Source organism: Eurosta solidaginis, chromosome 3, assembly GCF_040869045.1.
Source record: "Eurosta solidaginis isolate ZX-2024a chromosome 3, ASM4086904v1, whole genome shotgun sequence".
NCBI classification, from domain to species: Eukaryota; Metazoa; Arthropoda; class Insecta; order Diptera; family Tephritidae; genus Eurosta; species Eurosta solidaginis.
The window spans coordinates 64181924-64203241 of record NC_090321.1 but is presented as its reverse complement, the minus strand read 5'-3'; the positions used below and the strand labels follow the sequence as shown (position 1 = coordinate 64203241).

Sequence of the window (21318 nt, the reverse complement as noted above, 5' to 3'; positions counted from 1 at the left end):
TAAAATACTCATTAACAGCTTTCATTTGATACCCATATCGTACAAACAAATTCTAGAGTCACCCCTGGTCCACCTTTATGGCGATATCTCGAAAAGGCGTTCACCTATAGAACTAAGGCCCACTCCCTTTTAAAATACTCATCAACACCTTTCGTTTGATACCCATATTGTACAAACGCATTCTAGAGTCAGCCCTGGTCCACCGTTATGGTGATATCCCTAAATGACGTCCATCTATAGAACTATGGTCCACTCCCTCTTAAAATACTCTTTAATACCTTCCATTTGATACACATGTCATACAAACACATTCCAGGGTTACCCTAGGTTCATTTTCCTACATGGTGATTTTCCCTTATTTTGTCTCCATAGCTCTCAACTGAGTATGTAATATTCGGTTACACCCGAACTTAGCCTTCCTTACTTGTTCTATATAGATTTTATAATTATTGCTCGAAACAATTTACTTTTTTTGGGTGGCACTCTAATGTTTGCTATATTTACATAAAATGGTGAAATAGAATATTTTACATTTGCAAATCGTTCCACTTAATGACTTTTCTCGATCAAGTTCAATGCTCTTAATGTAAATAAGATTTTGTATTAATCTATTTAAATAAATATATAAATCTTAATCTATGAATGAACATAAAAAATCTGCAAAAACAATTTATCAGCAAATAAAATAATCAATAATTACGGGCAACACTGTATAACGGAGTTTTGGGGATTGTTGATCGCCGTGCCGTGGTGAAAAAGCTTGAGTATAATATTTGAAAAATATCGCAGCTATCAAAACACGGAAGAAGGCCAAGAACAGATCGGGGAACAAAATTACAATTCATGGGAGGGCGCAACAAATGAAATGGGGTTACAGTTATATCACTTATTCAAGTAAAACTCCAAGTCCCTCCGTTGCATAGAACCGGCTGCCTTGACAATAACTATAAACATGGGCTTTTCAACTGCATAAAGAGGCCCCGCCTCCCAGAAACTTAAGGAGTCATATCCGTAAGCACTATTAAGAGACGCGTAGAAGTAATTGTGTAAGGCTGCAGGGCACGTACATACGACATAAGTCTCTTCGTAGACATTCTCTACCGTAAACTTCCTTAAAACTGGTGGGCTAGTATTTTGTATCAATTTCTTGAAGTTTTTCCGTCATCAAATGTTGATCCGTCAGTGTAGTAGAGTCAGGGTCAGTATATGGATTCCTTGTTTTCAAAAAAGTTCTGTCCGCAACGGACTCATAAAAATCCCATGAGATTCGGGAGATACGGGATTTTGTAAGAAAATTTCTTTTTACTTTCATATGCCCTGTCATGTTTCCGCTGTTTAGAGATATTTTGAAGTTTTGATGCCGTGAGTGTTGCCCCTTTCTCTACTAAAATATGGATAGAAGATATTCCCACTAAGGCACTAAGTGCAATAACAGCAGACGTTCTTATCGCACCCGTTGTGCCAATACAAAGTAGTTGATGCAGTTTGTCTAGTTTTGTTTTTGCTGTTGCTGACGTGTTCTTTGGCCTTCAAAGGCAGTATATGTGACTTTTGGCTTCCTAACAGTATCAAATGTCCAGTATACCATTTTGGAATATAGCACCCATGCTTAGTCGCAAAGAAGAAAGCTCGGCAATACTTTACTTAAGGGTACAACTGCTAAAACTCGTCCAAAAATATCGGGAGAGGTGTCAAAAGACGCGTTTTGATCCCGGGATCACTAATCCGAAAGCGGAAATTTTATTTCTTTTCGGAGATATTTGCAAACAGAATTGAAAATTTTCATGTGGTTGTTGTAATTTCCAGTTTTTTGGAAATATCTTTTGACAGAAATAAAATTTGGAATTTCCGCTTTCGGATTCGTGGTCCTGGGATCAAAATGCGTCTTAACACCTCTCCCGATATTTTTGGGTGAGTTTTAGCAGTTGTACCTAAAGTAAAGAATTACCATAGATATTTTGCTTCCGTTAAAAGTCGGATTTTGGTGCCACCCACGGATGGTTTTAGCACGGATAGTTAGTTTTCTTCTCCGGTTAAAAAGCACTAAGAGAGTTTTGTTAGAATTGATAGACAGTACTTTAGTATCACACACCACCTTTCTATGATGTGCCGGAATTGTTGCATGCGAGTGGATATTGTTTCCAAATGCATCTCTATGTTGCAGGATACTAAGCCATCTGCATAACCATGTGTGTTAAATCCATTGAATTTAAGTAACTGAAGGAGGTCATTTATGTCTAGCGTCTACAAGATAGCAGACAGTTCAACCCCTTGAGAGCATTCCCTAACTCAATAATGATTTTTCTTATTCCCTTGCCAATCATATCTTATAAGATAGTTTGATGTGTCGTGTTATCAAAAGCCCCTGAGATGTCCAATACAGCGCGGCTATATTTTTAGACTCCAGAGCATTTTAAATTTTTTCCGTGGTGCTATGAATAGCGGCTTCGTGGCTTTTCCTGACTGATATGCAAATTGAGTCCTATACAGAGGGAGTTTGTTTAGGTAGACCTCTCATGTATTGCTGATCCGAAGTTTAACATTTTTCTATAAAGTGGGCTTGGTTTTGCCAATTTCTCATTATAAGTGAAATATACATACATACATATGTACAAAATTTTATGACGCTGAAGCGAATTCCTCTTCAAGTTATGGCTCCCGAAACATTGGAAAATGTTTGATCAAAAAGGGTCTTCGGTATATAGGAAGTGGTCGTAGTTATCATCCGATTTAATCCATTTCAAACAACGACAAAAAAGTCAGGATAAGATATTTTAAAATATGATCAACTTATCGCGCTCACAGATGAACTGATGGAGGGATATGGCTTACTCAATTCTTGTTTTTATCCTGAGAATCTGTATATACCTACAAATGGAAGTCTCAATTCGTTACTGCAGCCCACAATGAACTGTTAACAGAATAGAATTACTAAACTCCATACCCCCAGCGGGTTAGGGGGTTTAGAATATACCCGCGATAGCTATGCCTGTCGTAAGAGACGACTAAAATACCAAATTAATTCAAAGGGTTGTGTAACGCAATGCTCTCAAGGGGTAGCCAGCGCAATATATAGCTTCTCCAACCCAATTGGCAACCTCACCTTCCCGTGGCGAATCTAGTTTCATTAAAAGCCGAGGCTCTGGCGACCCTGAACTCCTGATGGATCTAGGGAGAGAAGGCCGGGATGGCCTAGAAAGTTGCATGTGGTCATACCAAATCGTTCCCGAGATGGTCGGTCTAGTTTATGGTGCATGTTACCGGAACGTATCGGATCTGCATCCGGCAAAGGACCATCAACATCGATAACACTCCCCAAGGCCTTCTGGGAGTGTCCTTATCGCTACAACAACAAAGACAACAACAAATAAGCTCCGTGTTTGTTAGGTAAAGTTAAGAGGGCGTGCATTACCCCATACCACACTTCCATACATTTTTCTGCAATGTGAATGCCGGATGGCGGCACATTCGTCCAACCAGAACACTCCCCAGTTGTGCTCAACGAACGACTTGCTTTCTCTGATTGACTTAAGTAGAAGTGAAAGATCCACATTCCCAACCTCTGCAAGACTGTCGAAAAACCATGGACATCAGCATAGAAAGTTATGAATCGAGAGCATTGGTGAAATAGCATAATGACCTGGGATGATCTTGAGCAGGAATTAAATTCTTTTACTATCCCAACATGGCCATAAGAACCTTAAGAACTCGCAATCTTTCTGGTTGGTCCATAGCGAGTCCATTGCCCCTAATCTCATATTCCTAGATTTTCCTCAGGAGATAGCCCATACGAAGCTGTCCACCTCGTTTATTTTAATTTCGAAAACTTTCCTAGCTATCCCATCAGCAAATTCATTACGTTCAACAAAGGTACGATATAAGACTCCACCACATTGGATTCTAATGTCTTTAAGATGGCCTGGCTGTTGGAAAAGATCGTAACATTGATTTCTGGTACCGTACTATCCTGGAGAAGTCTGGCTGTTCTCTCTATGGCATAGACATCTGACTGGAAGACACTGCATGAATCAGGAAGGGGATATGTTTGATTTAACTGCAGATGCATTGAGTTCATTCCAGCTTTAGATACCTTTTTTATTACAAGGCGTTGCTGTTATTGTTATAGTAGTGCTTCGCTCCATCCAATAGGAGTGAACAATCACACAATCATCAATGTCTCCTAACGGTAGTCTAAGAAAACTTGCTGTTTCAACAGGGGTGGACCATAATGAGAGGGGTATTAGAGGCGTTGGTTCCACATTACAATTGAAGAGATCGGTGTAGTCATGTGGCGGCACATTGCAAGCAGGACATATGTTTTGTATATTTTGTATGTTGGGGTTGATTCCGGATAGGTAAGAGTTTAACCTGTTACAGTACCCAGATCGAACTTGAGCTACAGTGACGCGCGTTTCCCTAGTGAGAGTGCGTTCCTTCTCTGCTAGTTTTGGCTATTTTTCTTTGAGTACCGGATTTGCCGGGCAAATCCTGTCATAGCGGTCCGACGCCTGTTCGTGGATATCAATGAGGACCTGCTTGTGCCTTTGCGTCATATAGCTGTGTTCTCAGGTGCCGTATTTCCTCATAATGCTTACAGAGATGACTCCTTAAGCCCCTGGGCGGTGTATCCTCATTAATCAGATCTCTGTTGGGATGCCCAGATTTCTGGATATTCAATAGAAACTGTTTGGTTAGCATTTAATTTCTCTCCCTAGTGGGGAGTACTCTCGCCTTATTGTGTAGATGGTGTTCTGGGGACATAAGAAGACAGCCCGTAGCGGTTCTGAGGGCATAATTTTGGCAGGCCTGTATTTTCTTCCAGTGAGTTACCTTTAGGCTTGGCGAGCATATCGGGGACGCGTAGCATACAATCGCCCGGCCAACTGCTTTGTAAGTGGTGATGAGCGTTTCTTTATCTTTACCCCAAATGCTGCCGGCAAGAGATTTGAGCATTTTATTACGGCTTTTGGTTTTCTTTACAATTGCGGCTGCATGCTCTCCAGAATGTAGATCCTGATCGAACGATTTTGGGGTGTAAGACAGTCGGTAGCGTGATGCCTTTACGTGGATGTTGAATATGGTCGACATTTGGCGCGTCCACGTTGTAAATAAGGTCCCCGATGATTTAGTCGGTGACAATGTCAGGTTTAGAGAGGCGAAGAAACTGGAGAGATCAGGCAAATAGATGTTTATTTTGTTACAAAGCTCATCGATCTTTGGGCCTGGGCCTGTGGCGATTATTAAGCAGGCATCGGCATAGGAAACGATAGTGACTCCTTCTGTTGGCGCAGGTAGCTTTGATATGTAGAAGTTAAACAAAAGTGGGGTACCCCTGTGGTACCCCTTGTTCAATTCTTCTTTGTTTGGATGCTGCGTTTCTAAATTGCACCGATGCTTTTGTGTAAATTGTAATTCCCCTACCACTGTCCAGGTCTTCCTCGTTTTCCTCCCTTGAAGGATATTTTATGTTGTGCACCTGCAAGTCCAAAACCGCCGTGATAAGGTCGCTGTCAGACATTAAGTCAGTTGTAATTCCGTTTCAGCGTCGTCTTGTTATGCCATCCTATATCGTAGCGTTCCCGTATTCGATTGATTTCCACGTGTTGAACTCTCTTAGTCGTAGATACCCTTTCGCTGCCAATCCCTGACCCAACACTTGTAGGAACGATGCCACAACTAAGTATAAAAACGGTCAAATCTGTCCATAACACTCAAACTCTGTTAATTGATGTCAACAAACATAGGTCCATTCTGCACAAAAAACAGCGATCAAGATTATTTATTTGTTTATCTATTTATGTAAATCTGTAAATTGCTATTAATTGGCGAATGATAATTGTCGTAAGTACCTATAAACAACTTTTTCAAAGGAAATGTTCAACATTTTGCTGGTTAAATGTTGGCAATTTTTTAAGGGCTTAACTCCCGGAAAATTATAAATTTATTAAGAAGTGTATGCAAATTTTATTGAACTTATTGGCAAAAGGGAATTCAGTTTAGATAAAAATTAAGCTGATAAATTAATTTATCGCATATACAACAAAAACGCCTAATAGTTTTTATGAGGTAAGCCGTGATCTTTTGTCAACTTATTGGAAATTAGCACTTGGTAGGTAAGTAGATATTGGAAAGTAGATCTATCTAGGCACAAGAATGTTTGCTATTATTTTATAACTGGCAGCACACGCAGAGCCAACTGAGTAATCCGCAGGGAACTTTACCGCCGGAACTTTCGCAATCGGGATAGCGGACGCTAACGTTAATGTTTGTGAGCATTGTTTACATACAAGGCTACGTCCGTGTAACTGCTGCTAATACCGCAATAGTCACCTCCTACTTGCCCCCTGATTATCCCACTCAAATATTGCTTTCTCTGATTAACTTAAGTAGAAGCGAAATATCCACCTTCCCAACCTCTGCCAGACTGTCGAAAAACCATGGACATCAGCATAGAAAGTTATGAATAGAGAGCATTGGCGAAATAGCATAATGACCTGTGATGATACCCGTAAGTACTCTCATTTGCATATTTGTTTAGCTTTACAAGGAATTAAATTCATTTGCTATCCTAACATGGCCATAAGGACCTTGAGAACTCGCAATGTTGTTGTTGTTGTCTGAAATTACAGAAGAGTTGAAGAACTCGCAATCTTTCCGGTTTGTCCACAGCGAGTCCATTGCCCTACTCGCATATTCCTAGATTCTCCTCAGGATATAGCCCGTACGAAGCTGTCCGCCTCACTTATATATATTTATTTCGAAAACTTTCCTAGCCATCTCATTTGCAAATTCAGTAATAAACTAGAACTTATTGAAGACGAGCAGAGAAGTTGAACTGGTGACTTCATAGTTTCAAGTGACTTTCAAGAAGAAGCCGTCGAAGGGAGAATTCTGCTGACTAACGGGCTCCATTCGACCGTACTCAGCACTGTCACGACCCTAACATACCCTCGACCGGGCTTTGGATCCTCAGATCCTCGATATTATCAAAGTATCAGGCAGCTTGCCTCCGAGCGCTTTTTGACAGCAAGTGATGGAGACCGTTAGTATCAGCTAACACAAATACATCATTTTCCACGGCAACAAATCCGGTTAAAAGCAAATACCGACCTTGCCACGCTTATATGATACACTTTCTAGGTGGATACTACAAAGTTGTCATCAAGGGCGGAAGAGACCGCTAAAGAGAGATATAGTCATGTGTCAGTTGAGCTTGCAATGTTCTAGGCTATGCAGGAAAACGAAGAGGAGCAAAAATACTGTGGAGGTTATGCCACACCTGCTTGTGTGGAAGGAGGCTCTGGAAAAGTTGGTAACAAATAAGAGAGCGACCGTCATGGTGTGGTTAAAGCGTGCTCTGCCTACCACACCGAAGATTCTGGGTTCAAGTTCCAGGCAAAGGAACATCAAGAATTTTTAAATAAGTTTTTTTTTTTTCAATTATAAAAAGGGGTTTCTTATCGGGTCGCCCCTCAGTGGTTTGGCAAACACTCAGAGTGCATTTCTGCCATGAAAAGCTTCTTAATGAAAACTCAACTACCGTGCAGCTACCGACCGGAGGCGGCATAAAACATGTAGGTCCCGTCCCGCCAATTTGTAGGAAAAACTAAAAAGAGCACGACGAAAATTGGAAAAGATTCTCGGATTTAAACAAAAACAAAGCAAACACACGCGCTGGAAAGCGCTTTACCAAGAAGTTGATCGAAGCCGTTGAGGGCAAGAATGCAAAATTGTAATGAGGAAACTTCGCCCATCCAGCTAGGTGAGGAAAGGGGACAGTATGAAATATGGAAATTTTTTACCCAACTCAACTTAAAGAGGATGAGCGTATTACCCAGAATCCCTAATACATCCTTGCGATGAATGGAGTCTAGGAAAGCCCGAGGACCTGACGGAATACCCGAGCAGAAAATTAAGCAAAGGCAATCCTAACTTCTACATGCAGCACAATTCAGAAAAAATAATAGATAACCTTCTGCTTCACGTCAGCAATAGAGGACGGAGTAGAACAGTCTAGCCGATAACAAGGTTTCGGGGAAGAGCATTCCACATTAGATGACAAGCAGAAAGGATTGATGCAGTCAGGAAAGCCAAAACAGCGTACCACAAACAAGACGAATGGTTCTACTGGTTACGATGGACGTCAAAGGTTCTTTACCCAGATGGGATTGTATGCTTAATCTTCAAACTGCTATTTCGAGCAAGCACTACATATATGTACTAAACATTTTCAGGGAATTCCTGATACTTAAGGTATCTAACATGCGAAATGACTCACCGTCAAAAAAGCACTTAGGGATAACAGGTGAAATAGCCCTCTGTGCTTGGCTAATTCAATCTTTTTGACATGCCTGAAAGCAGCCTTTTCTAAACTTTTACTAAGCCAAGTTAAGCGCAGGGTAAAAAAGATGAGTTACTTAAGACAGTCCTCAGCTAGCAACAGCGGCTACTACTTCCACTTGTAAAACACTGCAATGACCTGGCAGCTTCCAGGGTCTGTTTATTTCCGGATTAGCGTAGTATACCGCAGACCCTATCCCTTCCATTACTTTGGAACCATTGGTGTACACGTGTATCGCCTCGTTTGTCATCTTAGCGCCCTTCCGCCAACCTTCTACCAATATTGTGGGTCCAAGAGACCCATCGAAATGCAGATAGGGAACTAGGTAATCTGTTCGTCCAATATTTGTTGACGTTCTACTACTATGGTCATATGGTTTGCGCTCAAGTGCTCCAAGGCATTGAGTCTCCATGCACTTGTTAACGCTATGTTCTTTTCCTCCGGGTTGTTGTTGTTGTGTTAACGATAAAGGCACTCCCCGAAGGCTTTGGGGAGTGCTATGGTCGCTTGCCGGATATAGATCCGGTACGTTCCGGTAAAAAAGCACCATTAAGGTACTAGCCCCACCATCTCGTTAACGATTGATATGACCACATTAAACATTCTACGCCATCCCGCTCTCCCTACCCGCTTTTTCCATCAGGAAATTGGGGTCGCCAGAGCCTCGCCTGCTAAATATGTGTATGATACATTCATATTTGTAACAGGGTATCCCTCGGTTAGGTGATGTTGACAATTTGGTTGCGGAAGCTTTGAAGCTATAAATTTGTGTATTGCACTTGAATCCCTTTGCCTGCGGGTCTCCAGGTGCAATATGCAGACCGGTATGCAGTGCAGCCGTCGAGGTTGTTTTCGGGGCTCCCGTTATGCTAAGCATTAATAGCCTGCATCCACCCTCTAATTTGTTGAGGTTGGTTCTTTTTTGTGTGACTGCCCACCAAACAAGGACTCCACAGTATAGGATAGGCTTTAAAATCGCTGTATATACCAGTAAAAAGAGAAAGAGGGCGATAAACTCCACGTACAGTCCAACATTTCTTTACATGCATTAAGTGCCTTCGAGGCCTTCATCGCTCTCTCCTCCACGTTTAGCTTTCACGACAACTCTGTGTATTGAATGATTCCTAGATATTGTGTGCAAAGTTTCTTCTGCACGATCACCCCTCCGAGCTTAGACCTGGTTCAATTTGGGTCCTTGTACCTGTTAGTAAACAAAAACATGTCCCTCTTCTCCGCGTTGGTGGTCAACCCGACATTAATGCCCAAGTACGTATGTATATCCTAAAACGCCCGATCCATCAAAGAGGTATTCGTTGGAGGGCACTTTCCACTTGCGACAATTGCATCAGTAAATTTGATATGTCCCTCGTCAAACGGCCTGAGCACTTGGTTGATAACCAGAGCACACAGCAGAGGTAATAACACCCTATCCTGCAGCGTACCTTTGTTCACTGATTTCGTGGCCAATGGTAAAGTAATCGTCCTGCAATTTAACATGAAGCCGATCCATCTAGTTATGGTTGGATGTACTTCAATGTAGTTATGACCATACATGATCGCACGTTTAGACACATTGTTGAAAGCCACGGCAATGTCTAAGCAGACTCCTAAGACATCCTTGTTATATTTCAGGGTATAGAGAAAGCTTATAACCACCCTATGCAGTGCAGTGTATACCGACTTGCCTTAGATGTACGCATGTTGCGTTGTGGGGAGCTGTTTTTCATCCACATTGGACTTTATGTACATATGTATCTATCAGCCTATCAAAGGTTTTGAACAGAAATGTTGTTAAACTAATGGTCCCGTTTTCTTTTGGTAGGAAAGCTAAACGAGTAGTTCTCTAAGAATGCGGAACATGATTCAGTCTTATGCACCCATTGCATGTTTTTTTAAATTTATATAAAATATACAGAGTATTTGTAGTTGGTATCGGAAAACAGTGTCACTGGCTACAAAAGCCACGATTCCCGGAGATCCACTGGACACCCGGCACAGATCTAGTAACAAAATTGTTCCAACCCCATAAAAAATTTGGTGTTCATCCCGAAGTCGAGCAGAGTCTCACGTCCTACGCTCCTGAGTCACAGTGTGGACAATTTAGATAAATTTGCCTGCTAAGGCTCAAAGTAATCGAATATAAAAAAATAATGAAATATAAAAAAAAAAAATAAAGATAAAAACTACTCACTTTATTTATAATTAAAACTGCTTCAATCTTAATTAAAAAAAAAAAATAGCAGAACTATATATTTTATATAATTTCGATTTAATCACAAACTCGCATTTATTTTAATTCAAACTCGCGCTCGTTTACTTAAAAGGATTCACTTCTAGCACTTTCACTTTTAGATCTATGGAACCGTTATTAGTTAGATATTCCGGAAGTTTGTTCAACCGCGCACTTACAGTTCAAAATAACGACTGAATTTAAAATTTAAAACGAGTAAGCAATGAAGTGTATCAATATGCATATGCACGTGTGTATGTGTGTATAGATGTATGCATGTGTCGGTATTGAGTATATAAAATTTTGCTTTTATTATAAAACAAGTAAGGAAGGCTAAGTTCGGGTGTAACCGAACATCACATACTCAGTTGAGAGCTGTGGAGACAAAGTAAGGGAAATCACCATGTTGTAAAAAGAACCTAGGGTAACCCTGGAATGTGTTTGTATGACATGTCTATCAAATGGAAGGTATTAAAGAGTATTTTAAGAGGAAGTGGGCCATAGTTCTATAGATGGACGCCATTTAGGGATATCGCCATAAAGGTAGACCAGGCCTGACTCTAGAATTTGTTTGTACCATATGGGTATCAAATGAAAGGTGTTAATGAGTATTTTGAAAGGGAGTGGGCCTTAGTTCTATAGGTGGACGCCTTTTCAGAATATCGTTATAAAAGTGGGCCAGGGTTGACTCTAGAATTTGTTTGTACTATATGGGTATCAAATGAAAGGTGTTAATGAGTATTTTAAAAGGGAGTGGGCCTTAGTTCTATATGTGGACACCTTTTCGAGATATCGCCATAAAGGTGGATCAGGGGTGACTCTAGAATTTGCTTGTACGATATGAGTATCAAATGAAAGGTGTTAATGCGTATTTTAAGAGGGCGTGGGCCTTTTCGAGATATCGCCATAAAGGTGGACCAGGGCTGACTTTAGAATTTGTTTGTACTATATGGGTATCAAATGAAAGGTGTTAATGAGTATTTTAAAAGGGAGTGGGCCTTAGTTCTATAGGTGGACACCTTTTCGAGATATCGCCATAAAGGTGGATCAGGGGTGACTCTAGAATTTGCTTGTACGATATGAGTATCAAATGAAAGGTGTTAATGCGTATTTTAAGAGGGCGTGGGCCTTTTCGAGATATCGCCATAAAGGTGGACCAGGGGTGACTCTAGAATTTGTTTGTACTATATGGGTATCAAATGAAAGGTGTTAATGAGTATTTTAAAAGGGAGTGGGCCTTAGTTCTATAGGTGGACGCCTTTTCAGAATATCGTTATAAAAGTGGACCAGGGTTGACTCTAGAATGCGTTTGTACAATATGGGTATCAAATGAAAGGTGTTAATAAGTGTTTTAAAAGGGAGTGGGCCTTAGTTCTATGGGTGGACGCCTTTTCGGGATATCGCCATAAACGTGGACCAGGGGTGACTCTAGAATGCGTTTGTACAATATGGGTATCAAATGAAAGGTGTTAATGAGTATTTTAAAAGGGCGTGGGCCTTAGTTCTATAGGTGGACGCCTTTTCGAGATATCGCCATAAAGGTGGACCAGGGGTGACTCTACAATTTGGTTGTACGATATGGGTATCAAATGAAAGGTGTTAATGAGTATTTTAAAAGGGCGTGGGCTTTAGTTCTATATATGGACGCCTTTTCGAGATATCGCCATAAAGGTGGACCAGGGGTGACCCTAGAATTTGTTTGTTCAATATGGGCATCAAACGAATGGTGTTAATGAGTATTTTAAAAGGGAGTGGGCCTTAGTTCTATAGGTGGATGCCGTTTCGAAATATCGCCATAAAGGTGGACCAGGGGTGACTCTAGAATGTGTTTGTACGATATGGGTATCAAATTAAAGGTATTAATGAGGGTTTTAAAAGGGAGTGGTGGTTGTTGTATAAGTGGTCACCTTTTCGAGATATCGCCATAAAGGTGGACCAGGGGTGACTCTAGAATGCGTTTGTACGATATGGGTATCAAATGAAAGGTGTTAATGAGTATTTTAAAAGGGAGTAATCCTTAGTTCCATAGGTGGTCACCTTTTCGAGATATCGCCATAAACGTGAACCAGGGGTGACTCTAGAATGTGTTTGTACGATATGGGTATCAAATTAAAGGTATTAATGAGGGTTTTAAAAGGGAGTGGTGGTTGTTGTATAGGTGGTCACCTTTTCGAGATATCGCCATAAAGGTGGACCAGGGGTGACTCTAGAATGCGTTTGTACGATATGGGTATCAAATGAAAGGTGTTAATGAGTATTTTAAAAGGGAGTAATCCTTAGTTCCATAGGTGGACGCCGTTTCGAGATATCGCCAAAAAGGTGGACCAGGGGTGACTTTAGAATATGTTTGTACGATATGGGTATCAAATGAAAGGTGTTAATAAGTATTTTAAAAGGGCGTGGGACTTAGTTCTATAGGTGGACGCCTTTTCGAGATATCGCCATAAAGGTGGACCAGGGGTGACTCTAGAATAAGTTTGTACGATATGGATATCAAATTAAAGGTATTAATGAGATTTTTAAAAGGGAGTGGTGGTAGTTGTATAGGTGAAGGCATTTTCCAGATATCGACCAGAATGTGGACCAGGGTGACCCAGAACATCATCTGTTGGATACCGCTAATTTATTTATATATGTAGTACCTGCCAAGATTTTAAGGGTTTTTTATTTCGCCCTGCAGAACTTTTTCATTTTCTTCTACTTAATATGGTAGGTGTCACAACCATTTTATAAAGTTTTTTCTAAAGTTATATTTCGCGTCAATAAAACAATCCAATTACCTTACCATGTTTCATCCCTTTTTTCGTATTTGGTATAGAATTATGGCATTTTTTTCATTTTTCGTAATTTTCGATATCGAAAAAGTGGGCGTGGTCATAGTCGGATTTCACGCATTTTTCATACCAAGATAAAGTGAGTTCAAGTCAGCACGTGAACTAAGTTCATTAAAGATATGCCGATTTTTGCTCAAGTTATCGTGTTAAAGGCCATGCGGAAGGACAGACGGACGACTGTGTATAAAAACTGGGCGTGGCGTCAACCGATTTCGCCCATTTTCACAGAAAACAGTTAACGGCATAAAATCTATGTCCCTACCAAATTTCAAAAGGATTGGTTAATTTTTGTTCGAATTATGGCGTTAAAAGTATCCTAGACAAATTAAATGAAAAAGGGCGGAGCCACGCCCATTTTGAAATTTTCTTTTATTTTTGTATTTTGTTACACCATATCATTACTGGAGTTGAATGTTGACATAATTTACTTATATACTGTAAAGATATTACATTTTTTGTTAAAATTTTACTTTAAAAAAAATTTTTTTTTTAAATTAGGCGCGGTCCTTCTCCGATTTTGCTAATTTTTGTTAAGCATACATATAGTAATAGCAGTAACGTTCCTGCCAAAGTTCATCATGATATCTTCAACGACTGCCAAATTACAGCTTGCAAAACTTCTAAATTACCTTCTTTTAAAAGTGGGCGGTGCCACGCCCATTGTCCAAAATTTTACTAATTTTCTATTCTGCGTCATAAGTTCAACTCATCTACCAAGTTTCGTCGCTTTATCTGTCTTTTGTAATGAATTATCGCACTTTTTCGGTTTTTCGAAATTTTCGATATCGAAAAAGTGGGCGTGGTTATAGTCCGATATCGTTCATTTTAAATAGCGATCTCAGATGAGTGCTCAGGAATCTACATACCAAATTTCATCAAGATACCTCAAAATTTACTCAAGTTATCGTGTTAACGCACGGACGGACGGACGGACGGACATGGCTCAATCAAATTTTTTTTCGATCCTGATTATTTTGATATATGGAAGTCTATATCTATCTCGATTCTTTTATATATGTACAACCAACCGTTATCCAATCAAACTTAATATACTCTGTGATCTCTGCTCAACTGAGTATAAAAACATGCGAGCGTATATTGTTGTACAGATAGGAAGGGTTGCATCTTAAAGTAAAATGGAGAAAAAAACAAAACTATCTTAAGAATTTAGACAATGTTAAGCCTCAACACATCTACTGTATATGTACATAGTAGGGTGGGTTTGCAATACAGGGTAGTTTCTTTTTCTCCGAAATTTCACTTCTAGAAATGTTCTATTAGATATAAAAATACAATGATTCAAGGTTCGATTCAAGCTCAAGGCCAGAACAATAATTTTTTTCTAATGATATTTATTGTTATTTTTTAATTTTTCTAAATTTGAAAAATTGTATTTTGTTTTTGGAATAGTAAGTAGAAAATTTTTCAGACAACCTGCCTTAGCTGCGCAGATAGATCCATTACGAAGGGTGCTAAGCCTTCATCATCAGTACGCTTTAGGCACGCTGCGCTAACCATTTAGCTATACAGCGGTGGTTTGTTTAACTGGCAAATTTGTTACTTCTATTCCTTTTACCAACTATATTTATTCAGTGTTGCGCCATCTGGTGCAAATCACTGATAATGCTGGATTTTTGTTTATTGTTTTTATCGGCCTTTTTGTAAATGATTCAAGGTTCGATTCGAGCTCAAGGCCAGAACAATTATTTTTTTCTAATGATAATTATCATACTTTACGCTGCAGTGATAAAAGAAAATAAAGTTCGTAGGAGAAATCTGCTGTTGAATTTGGTAAAAATAAAAGCTATAACTTCTAAAAACATATGTTTTTTTTTGGCTTAAATTGGAAAAATATAATATAAACTCACCAGCATCTGATAGTGAAGTTTGTACTCTGCGCTGTTCTTCCTTAGATTTTATTTCTTCTCTTCTTTTCTCTCTTACCACTCTTCTTTGATCAGCTCCAGCAGTATTCCTATCGACACCTTCCATGTGATCTTTGCGACCATTCATTCTCTGACTTCCCAAAAATCGAACATCTTCTTTATTCGACATTTTGGAAATGGCATCTTCCACTGCTACATCAAAAAGTTCGGGCAGCTTGGATTTGAATGCAAGATTCTTACCTTCCTGGCATTTTGTCTTCAATGCTGAATTTCTTTGAAGTGATCTCCATTCGTTATATATATAAATAGATTCGAGCTTTAGCTCGGAGGCGAACACTAGCGAAGTAGAAGCCATTCGAATTTAATGTAGAAATAAATATCCTGCATTCACTAAGCACAAAAACATTAAATGAACATTTCACCTCAAGCTTTTTTATTAGCGTGACGTCAAAAGCAAATAGGGGATTCCCCATTTTAAATGTAAACAAACACAGGGCTGCATGAAAAAAAGTTTCTTCAATAGTCGAATGGTTGCCAACTTTGTTGCATACAATTTTTTACGATCCGTTTACACTAGGCAATTTTAAAAATCAACACGACTGCAAAGTTGGGCAATGCAAATTCCTTTTATGTATAAATATCAAATGAACTAAAATATGCCAGAAGTCTCAAGTATCAATATTCGCATAATTGAATTTTAAAAATATTAGACTATATTCAAGTTGAGTCATAAACTATTATTTATGGGACGTTTTTGACTTTATTTTGTACTGTTTAATGAACAAAAAAAGTTCAGAGCAGGTTAGGGCAGAGCAGAGTAGGGCAGCTGACAAAATAGAAAGAGAGCAACTTAGAGCAGAAATGACATGAAACACTTCAATCTCGATAGTTTCCATTTATTTGGTTTTTTTTTTTTAATTTTCAAAATTAATGCAAATGCACGTATGCTAAATCGTGGTTTTTCTTGCAAGCTATGTAGTTTTTTTTGAAGATTTCAAAAATTAATTTTTTCTTGACTGACAATTACTTCTCTGCTCTAACTTACTCCACAAAAAAGCAAGAGCAGAAATTTTGTGATCTAGATTACTCTAGTTTTGTTTTGAGCATACTCATGAAACAAAAGATAGAGCAACCTAGAGCAAGAAAAGTGTTAAAGAAACACAATTTTGTGAAATAATTCAACCTGGCGTAAGCTAGAGCAGCTCAATAAACAAACCTTATGGCTCAATATGAACGTGGTGTGAACGTATACGGTGCTAAAAATATTCATATTAAAAAGTTTTATAGAACATCAATAAACTCGAACTTGACTTGATCAAAATTGTAGAGAACAGCGCAATACCATACCAGGTCACTTCACACGAACGTGATCCATTAAATATTACATATCTATTAAACCACCCATTTTTATAGGAAAATGTCTATTAAATACTTTAAAGTCCATTAAATTTCCTTTCATTTGACAATAAATTTATTTCAACATTTATAATATATTGCAAATGAAAAAAAAAATGATTTTTCGCGAAAAATTGTGACTTGACCAACTTCAGGGGTCTTTAGGCACGGGAAAGCAAAGTCCGATTGAGCTCAAACTTTTGCAATTGCATTTCTGCACTAAACAGCCCATTTTAAGAACTGAGCACCTGTAAAAATTCGAAAAAAAAATTTTAAAAACCACCCTAGTACATAGACATATATACACATGTAGGTACATACATAGCTACATATATACAACAACATAACTATACTTATTTACATTCCCATAAGCATGCAAATAATATAAACTATATAATAAATATAATTATGAAATCTGTCGACTTGACTTTTATGTATAAATGTACAGTGCAGTGCTTTAAGTATTTATAAGTTCCGAAAAATGTTCTAAGACCGCGGAAAGCTCTTGTAAGGACGAAAACGGCGACCTTGTAACTGATGTCCAGAGAGTACTTTGATTATGGAGGGAACACTTCTCTGCCCTCCTAAATCGAGACAGCGATTTACCGCACAGGGATGACGAATCCGATCCCGCAATCGATGATGATGGAATAAATGTCCCCCCACCCGATTATGACGAAGTCATAATAGCAATAACCAGATTGAAAAACAACAAGGCCGCGGGCGCTGATGGATTGCTTGCGGAGCTATTCAAATTCGACGGCGAGGAGTTGGTAAGGCGCATGCATCAGCTTCTTCGCAAAATATGGTCGGACGAGTGCACGCCCGTCGATTGGAATCTAAGTGTACTTTACCCAGTACACAAGTGAGGCGATACTGCAAACTACGCCAACTATCGCGGAATCAGCCTTCTTAATATCTCATATAAGGTCCTGCCAAGTGTATTGTACAAAAGATTGAAGCCCACCGTGAATCGGCTGATTGGACCTTATCAATGCGGCTTCAGCCATGGTAAATCTACCATCGACCAGATTTTCACAATGCGCCAAACCTTGGAAAAAAACCGCCAAAAAGAATCGACACAGATCACCTCTTCGTCGATTTTAAAGCCGCCTTCGACAGCACGAAAAGGATCTATCTATATGCCTCTATGTCTGAATTTGATTTCCCCGCAAAACTTATACGGCTGTGCAAAATGACGTTGAGCAACACCATCAGCGTAGTCAGAATTGGGAAGGACCTCTCCGAGCCGTTCGAAACTAAACGAGGTTTCAGACAGGGTGACCCGCTATCGTGCGATTTCTTTAGTTTGATGCTGGAGAAAATTATACTAGCTGCAGAACTTAACCGCCCTGGAAAATTATTCTATAAAAGCGTGGAATTACTGGCATATGCTGATACATTGATATCATCGGCCTAAATACCCGCGCTGTTAGTTCTGCTTACTCCAAACTGGAAAAAGACGCGGTAAAGGTGGGTTTGATGGTGAATAAGGACAAAACCAGGCATGCTTAACCAACGAACCGATATCATTTCGTTACGATAATTAACGTTAATAAACGAAACAAAGTCAATTCGTTTCATTTATTAACGTTGATTATCGTAACGAAATGATATCGGTTCGTTGGTTAAGCATGCCTGGACAAAACGAAATACCTGCTGCCATCGAGCAAAGAGTCAGCGCATATGTGCCTTGGCAACCACCCTACAGTTGGCAGCCATAATTTCGAAATAGTAAAATAATTCGTTTATTTGGGAACCAGCATCAACACTAACAACAACAAAATAAGCTCTGATCTTTGGCCTAGGTGGGCAATTGAAAAGTAGAGTCCTCTCTTGGCAAACGAAAATCATACTCCACAAGTCACTTATCGTACCCGTCCTGCTATATAGTGTAGTAGCATGGACTATGACAACCTCAGATGAAGCGGCTTTGGGAGTGTTCGAGAGAAAAGTTCTTCGAAATATTTATGGACCTCTACGCGTTGGCGATGGCGAGTACCGAAGATGATTTAACGATGAGCTGTACGAGCTCTACGCAGACATCAACATAGTCCAGTGAATTAAGACGCAGCGGTTACGCTGGCTAGGCCATGTTATGCGAATGAAAGATGACGCTCCGGCTAAGAATGTGTTTCTATCGGAACCCGCCTATGGAAGCAAAGAAAGAGGGCGGCCCCACTCCTGACCAGGTGGGAAACGATTTAAACTCCCTTGTTGTGACTAATTGGCGCCAGTTGGCAGAGAGAAGAAGCGACTGGCGCGCCTTGTTGGACAGCAATAACCGTTTAAGCGCCTATTAAGTAAGTAAGGAAGAAAAACGTTGCCTGCATTTAATCATAATGCCCAAAATAGATGTGCAGAATCTCTGCATGCGGCACTGCCCTTTACTTTGGAAGATGACACGTGTGTATTTATATGATATAATATAAATTATATCTATCTGGCAGGTCTATGCAGAGGCTTAAAGGTATGTGCACATCACGTGAACCGACATGTAGCGACAACGACCAAACACTCCTCCGTTAGCTGCTTGGTTGTTGCTGTTATACCAGTGCCTCGTTCCATCCAATATTTGCGACCACTTACAAATTGTCATCAATATTCTCTATCGGCAACCAAAGGGTCGGAACGAAAATCGACACTGATTATGGCGCAACGCCGAAACCGGTTTGTCTACAAACCTAATTTAACAATTTAACTACACTACAAAAAGTTTGTTTTTTCTCCTTAATGGAGAGTTCTCTGCCTCACTGTCTAGTTGATGTTGTAGGACATATGTAAGTAGATATGCCGTGGCAGTTCTGAGTGCGCTGTCTTAACAGACCTTCACTTTCTTTCAGTGTGTTTCTTTTAGGCTAAGCGACCGTATTGGAGAAATTTCAAAAGTGGGGATAGGGAACCACCCTGCGGCGCCCCTTGTTTGGTTTTCTGTGCTTTGATGTTACGTTCTTGAGCTGCACGAACGATAAGAGTTTCCAACGTTAGCTGGTTTCCCAGGCCTTAGGAGAAGTACCTTCCACGCCATGTTCCATGCTTCAGGGATGACGCAAGGCGCCATAGACAGATTGAAAAGCGACGGGGGTTACTTAGTCCCTTGTAGCCCAGGTTTTTTAACATCAGTACGGCCAGCCCGTCCGAGCCTACTGCTTTAGACTATTTAGCAAGTTCGATGGCTTCTTTAACATCTGTGGCGATGATGGTGATAAGAAACGCCCTGTGTTTATGCTTTCATGTGCCTCTGTGGGCAAGTCGTCTAAAGACCGGAGAAACTAATTTCGCATTACCATCAGGAGGTGGTCGTGCATTTCTTCGCATCCGATAGCACTTTATCGCGGAACGCGATACAAATTTTGTCATAGTTATATGTCGGCCTTGAGAAGGACTCTACGGTCGACCATAGCATAGCTACACCGGCAAAGAGCTTACAGTTTTTTAAGTATTCCCCCCATTTCGGCCGCTTTTATTTTCCACGAGCTGTCTGATGCGCAGGTTTATGTCCACGATTTGGGAGTCGCCTGGGTGTTGCTGTCTTTCAAGATAACGCTCTTTCGCTAAAGCTCCGACCTTCGTTGACAAGTTTGGGAAAGTCCTTTATCCACCTGCCTCTCCCAACTCAGTGGAAGTCTCCCCCGTCCTCTGCTTCCAAACTGCGGTGTCGATTGAAATACATTCTCGGCCAGAGCGTCTTCGTATATTCGCGTAACTTGACCTAGGCAGCAAGGCCTTTAGGTTTTTATTCTTCATATCTCCGTAGAGCTCATACAGCTCTTCATTATACCTCCTTCGATACTCGCCAGCATCATGGACAGAACCATAAATCTTCCGGAGAACTTTTCTCTCGCACATTCCAAGAGCCATATCATCTTCTCTCGACACCGTCCACGTTTACCAGCCATACACCAGGTCAGGTATGATGAAGGACTTGTAGAGCGTGAAGTTTGTTTGTCGAGAGGGGACTTTACTTTTCAATTGCCTACTCAGTTCAAAGTTGTTGTTGGCAAGAGTTATTCTCCGTTTCTTTATCTAATCCCGACAAGGCAAAACTACCGGCGCGTTTGTATATATCTCCCATGAATGAAATTTTATCAAAATTTTATTTTAAAATAAACATTCAAGAACTCTTCTTTTTACCTTACACATGAATATACGCAGCACTGTACAATATCTTTAATAAAATGCGAAGTTTCTTATCTTTGGTATAGTATCTACTTAGTATACAGACAAGACAAATTTGAAAAGACTTATTTCCTTACTAAAATTTCGAACGCATTTCTTTTGGACCGAATCAAAAAATTTGATAATTTTTTCAAATAAGCTTTCACCATCTGTTTGCTTAAACGCTTTCATATATAAAACATGCATACGCATGTACGTACACATATACTAATGTACAGTTATCAAAAGTTTAATTTCTTTTTTACTAAGGCCCGGTTTTTCAGTACAAGTTCAACTCAGTTTGTCAGTTAAACTACGCTTAAACTTATTCTGCAGTTTTTCAGCTACTTTAACTGAAGTTTAAGCTAAGCTTAAGCGGCTGAACTGCCAGGGTTAAACTCCAGTTAACCTATCAGTTATCTGCGTTCGTACGAAATGGCGTCGAAAATACCCAACAAGCATTTGGGCTTGAGT

General features: G+C 39.9%; 1 protein-coding gene across 2 annotated transcripts in view; it reads right to left on the bottom strand.

Moving 5' to 3' along the window:
• LOC137243843 (sodium-dependent nutrient amino acid transporter 1) overlaps nt 1-10751 on the bottom strand; it is a 65864-nt gene extending 55113 nt beyond the window's left edge. For both annotated transcript variants that reach the window (XM_067772032.1, XM_067772033.1), the window contains exon 1: nt 10533-10751. The gene's annotated coding sequence lies outside the window, so the exon portion shown is untranslated. The remainder of the gene's footprint in view (nt 1-10532) is intronic.
• Between the last annotated feature and the right edge of the window lie 10567 nt (nt 10752-21318).